This window comes from Zingiber officinale, chromosome 5B, assembly GCF_018446385.1.
Source record: "Zingiber officinale cultivar Zhangliang chromosome 5B, Zo_v1.1, whole genome shotgun sequence".
NCBI lineage: Eukaryota > Viridiplantae > Streptophyta > Magnoliopsida > Zingiberales > Zingiberaceae > Zingiber > Zingiber officinale.
In genome coordinates this window covers 58,292,228-58,298,023 of record NC_055995.1, presented here as the reverse complement: position 1 = coordinate 58,298,023, position 5,796 = coordinate 58,292,228, and the positions used below count along the sequence as shown (strand labels likewise).

Sequence of the window (5,796 nt, the reverse complement as noted above, 5' to 3'; positions counted from 1 at the left end):
CCAATGCGATTCCAAAGGTCCGTAGAATGTGTTTGTCCTTCTCGTCTGCTTCTGTTCCTCAGTGGTCGTCGAATTCCTCCTCGAAGAGTCGCCATTGGACCTGGCTGTAGGATAGTTACCCTTCCACCAAGAACTCATTTCGCTTACCAGCTTTCTTTATCTCCTAAATTTCGCAGAATGCCTAGTTTTGACAAACGATGGAGGTGGAGGTTGGAGGGAAAAGCCTGGCCTCCCTGGAATAACTTCAAGCGCTGAGTGGAAGCCATGGAAAGGAGAACACCCTCCATCTTCAAATGATCTGTAGAAGAAAAGGAAAAAGCAAAGAATATGAAAGCATGCGATGGACAAAGGAGCGATCGAGTCGAGAGAGGAATAAAACAGCAATGTTGCTTGATCTTAGCAGTGCTCCAAGGTCGTCGAGGTCGCGGTTGGTACAATCCGTGGCTGCAGATCAGAGGTATGCGATGAGCTTTAGGATGCCTCGACAAAGATCGCCACGCATTGAAAACCTCTAGGCCTTCCATTCTACTCCAATCCCACAGCTGCGCGCTCACCATCACCATAGAAAACGAGAGAGCAAGTGAGAGGTTTTAGGGATCGAGAAGGTAAAGGGGCAGAATGCAGCGGCAAAAAATTTCAGAGAGAGGGAAAGAAAAAACGCAGCAGCGGCAAAAAATTGCGAAGGGGAAAAAGCAGCGAAAGAAGAAAAACAACGCTATTCAATAACACTTAATAGACAACGGTTTTCAAAAACCGTTGTCGTAATCTCAAAAAAAGCGCACATAGACAACATTTTTCAAAAACTGTTGTCGTAGCCTTTAAAAACCGTTGTCGTAGCCCCAAAAAAACATAAATAGACAACGGTTTTTAAAAACCGTTGTTGTAGGCCGAAAAAAATTGCTAAAAGACAACGGTTTTTGTTAAAACCGTTGTTAAAAGATAAAAAAGACAACGATTTGGTGTAAAACCGTTGTCCTTTGAGTGTTGTTGAATGCAGATTTTCTTGTAGTGCACCGACTGCTAGGGCACGAGTTGAAGGAAATCCAGAGAAAAGGAGGGAAGAAGGACCAGGAATGTCGCTTACCCTCGAAGGCCTAAGGCATCTTCCACGCCAGCGATCGATGAATCTGGATCGATCTAATGGCGTCGGCTATCGGCTAGAGGAGACGCGACGCTGTGTCTGCGACCCGGAGAGGAAGAGCGCCGGCCGGATCTGAGATCAATAGGCGTCAATGCCGACGGAGAAGGATCGCTGGAGCTGGAGCCTTGCTCCCGTCGCCGTCGCCCGTCCGCGAGAGAGAATAGAGAAGGCAAAGAGGGGAGATCAGGGAAGAGAGGAGGAAGGCTCGGGTTCGGGCATTTGGGAAATAAAAAGAAAAAGAAATGAAATTTATAATATAAACATTTCCTCACTTAAACGGTTATCCCAAATTGGCTTTATCCGTACCCGTAATTAATCCCCTCAAAACCCGTCGTACGAACTCCAAAAAATTCTCAGAAAATTTCTAAGAATTTCGAAAAAATTCTATAAGGTTATTTCTCAAATAACCCTATTATTTAAATTTTTTGATATCTCACACGTGTGGTGCACACGACCAGAACACTTTTAAGCACTGGGAACCCTGCACGGCCGTGTGATGCACACGACCAGGGCCTTCTTGGTCTCTTGAAACCTTACACGACCATGTAGATCCACACGACCATGTAAGGATTAAACTCTGATTTGCTTCAAAACTTGGCACGGCCATGTGAGGTTCACACGGCCAGGCCAAGTTCCTTATCTGCTTCTCCTGGTTGATCACACGGCCAGAGCACTCCACCCAGGCAGGGCCGTGTGTGACACACGACCAAGTGCTTTCTCCAATGCTTAGCTCATAAGTTTGTCGAAGAATGTAGAATCTTCACCAAATTCGACTCCTGTGTACAAAAAAGGTACAAAAAGCAGATCCCTGAACAAAAAGAGTAAATATGCTAAAAGAAAAGCTGGAAGTATAAAAATGCATAGATTAAGCAAGCTCAAAGTATGTAAATTTGCATCAAAACATGCATAAAAGTATATAAAATCTACGCACATCACACCCCCAGACTTAAACCTTTGCTTGTCCTCAAGCAAAATGCTGCAATCTAAATTCCTATGTTCTACAACGCATTCATAAACCCTAATGTACTTTCCTAACTCTATCAAAGAGTTCCAATTACAAGCATAATCATGGAAACAAATCAAGTATGGCTCAAGCTTAAGTATCCTGTGCACAGTGTAAAAGTAACTCAAAAACCCTTCAAGTTTCAATCTATGTCCTAGACAAGTCGTCATCAAATTTGAATTTCTAATGTTTTCGGTGAGAGACAAGTAACCAGTGATAGGCACTTACTTGCCACTCACTTGGTTCATATTTCTCAACCAACCCAAGGTCTCAAAGGTGTGCTCAATCTCAAGAGAAGCTAAACAGTCATTTCCCCAATAACCTAACTCGGTCTCAAAGGGGTAACTTGCTAGATTCCACTCACGACAACTGTTTTTTATATCCCTTATTTTTTTTTTCATTTATTTTCTTTTTCAATTTTTTTTCATAAGTATTTGCATTGGGTAAATCTTATTTCACAAGTGTACTTTTAGCACAAATGTTGGGATATTTTGATTTTTCCAAATGAGCTTGCATGAGTTGAGCCTCATCCAGTAACCAAAATGAAGTTTGAAAAATCACCATGGAAACCAAGTACTAAGCAAACAAGATGAATCATGACTATTTCAATGATATCAACCATTCAAGCATCAAGTCAAAGTGTAATGAAAGTAAGATTCTTAAGGTCAAGCCAAGACTAAAACTCATCTCCATATGATTCTTAGCTTATTTCATGCTCCCCAAGATAGAGAAAAGAAGTACATAAATCTTACTACTAGCATCATTTACAACATCATGAATCTAGATAATGAACGTGCTAGTATTTTGCATTAAGGAACAAACAATCATGATATGATGAATGATGCAACTAGGAAAAAAACAAAAAAATTTATTATGCAAAAACTAAACTAAATCAAATGCATCAAATGCATCTCCCCAGACTTAAACTTTTCAATGTCCCAATGAAAACTAAAAACAATGTGGAGAAGATTTATGAAATTTAGAGAAGTTACCAAGTGATGAGCTCCAAATGGTTGACATTCATGTTTTAAAAATACTCCTCTATCCAATGCTCACATTCCTCCACAACTTTGAATTCTATAAAACTAAGATAGAGAAGAAAAATTAAGTAGAGGATACATGTTTATTATAAAGAAAGAACTAAAGACATAAAAGAAAATAAGGAAAATCAACTTGGGTTGCCTCCCAAGAAGCACTTGTTTAAGGTCATTAGCTCGACCACCTCATTAGATTCACTGAAATCTCGCTCTTGGAGGGGTAAGATATTTTAGAACCCTCCTACCAAGGGCTCTTATTATGGAGAGAGCTTTCATCAAAGGAGCTACAAAGTGAAGTATAACTCTCTCCATCTTCGTCTTCTTGGAAATTTTTCAAGTGGTCGGAGACGGTTCATATTGAGCTTCCAATTATTAGCCCATGTGAAATCTGCACATCCAAAAGAAAAACAAATCTCCCACAAGCATGTTATATAGTATAGAGCTAGAATCATATCAAGATAAGATGAATAAGTAATAAAAACCGAATCACATCCAATAAAGTCAATTATGGGTACCTCCATAATGTTTTCCAAAAGATCACAAGAAATACTAACCTTACTTTACTGAGAAACACCTGAAATTTCTAAACATGTAGATGTGACTTCCTCTGAATCAAATGATGGTTCTGGCTCTAGCTCAGGCGTTGATGATATCAATGATGGTGATTCTTGAGACTCTGCTAGCTCTGTATAAGTCCCTACACATTGTTCCACAACATGATCAATTCTTAAAACCTCTAAGGGTTATGTTGACAAAGGTGGTGATCCTTGAGATGCTGCTTCCACAACACAACTCCCTACACATTCTTCCATATCATCATCATCAACACATACATCAAAAAATAAACCAACATCTATGTCCTCAATAGGAGAATCAATAACAAGAGGATCAATAACTTCACTTGCAGTTTTAAGTTGATCTACCACATCACATTCATCATCTGAAAATTCAATGTCACTATAACACCCTATAAAATTTTGAGGTAGATCTGAAAACTTATTTACCACTGCATTATCAATAAAATCCTCATCTGAAAAATCCCCATCTTCATATACATTCAAAAATTTGCACTCAACTATATTAGTGTCACAAGATTTGCCGAAGTCTTTATTTTCATTGACCCTGATTAATCGTTGAGGGAAAGATACTTGTGGCCTTTGGGAACTTCCTAGAGAAATGGAACTGAGTTCTTGTGATCTTCTATTATTCTTCTCCCCAATTCTAAACATGTCATTCTTCGGAAGTTCTTCATGATTTTTGCCACATCTCAACCCAACATCATCACACTTTTCATTAGATCTTGACTGTGTAGGAGGGGGATCTTCTTTAAACCGTTTTGAAACAATACTATCAAGCTTTGCCCTCAAATGTTTGAGCTCCTCACTCTGTGACTTGTGAATTTCAACATTTTTAGGTGGTTGAACTTCATTTTGTTTGACAGGCTCTCTTACATTTATGGCTTGCACTTCTTGAATATCTGAGGGAAATTCCATCCAACTTTTGTTCGACCATTCATGGAGGTTCAATGTCACTTGATCAATTAATGAATAAGCTTCATCTACACTTTTGTCCATAAAAGAACCTCCAGCTGATGAATCCAATAAACTCTTGTCTGAGAAAGAAATTCCCTCATAGAATATGTGCAAAATCAACCATTTTTTAAAACCATGATGAGGGTTGAAGACTCTTGAATCTATCCCATGCTTCGAATAATGATTCTCCATATGCCTGAACAAAATTTGTTATGCAATTCCTCATATGCACTGTTCTACTTGGAGGGAAAAAATGATTCAGAAATTGCTTCTCCAATTGTTCCCAACTTGTGATGCTTTGAGGACAGAGAGAATATAGCCAAGTCCTTGCTTTATCCTTGATACTGAAAGGAAATGCCATCAATCGAACTGCATCTGCTGATACTCCTTCACATTTCACAAAATCACAAATCTCTAAAAATGTTTCAAGATGCATATAAGGACTTTTTGATACTTCTCCTCCAAATTTGTGACCTTGTATAATGAAAATTATCTCTAAGTCTAGTTGGAAACTTTCTGCTTCAATTTGAGGTTGCACAATGGGAGATAAAAATCTTGCAGAAAAGGGTATAGAAAAATTTCTCATGGGCCTGCTTGGCATGTTAGTGCTCATGGATATTCAAGAAGAAAAAAAAATTATCAAGAATCAAAGACAAGAAATAAAATGCAATATGAAAAACAAGAAAGAAAATGCAAAATTTAAATTGCAAGAAAGAAAGTGCATAATGAAAACAAGAAAGAAAAGACAAAAGAAAAAAGAAAAATGTCTAGAATAATTCATATGCTAATCAACTAACAAGATATGTTTACAAAAGAAAAGCAGAGAAAAATTTAAAGAAAAAGAAGAACAGAGAAAAGCTAGACTAGAATGCTAGAAATCAAGAATGCAGAATTAGAATAGCAACAAGAAAAATTTACAAAAAATAGAAAAGAATACAAGAAAAATAGAATTCTAAAGATTAGTTACAATTATACTAATGATAAAGAAAGAAAAGTTATGTTTAGTCTAACTCAATTGATAATCTCCAATGTTATAGCGCAGTCCCCAGCAACGGCGCCAAAAACTTGTCACATTTCGCAAGT

General features: G+C 38.0%; 1 pseudogene; it reads left to right on the top strand.

The window, feature by feature from the left end:
• Positions 1 to 4,843: 4,843 nt before the first annotated feature.
• On the top strand, positions 4,844 to 4,941 carry LOC121988190 (annotated as a pseudogene).
• Positions 4,942 to 5,796: the final 855 nt, after the last annotated feature.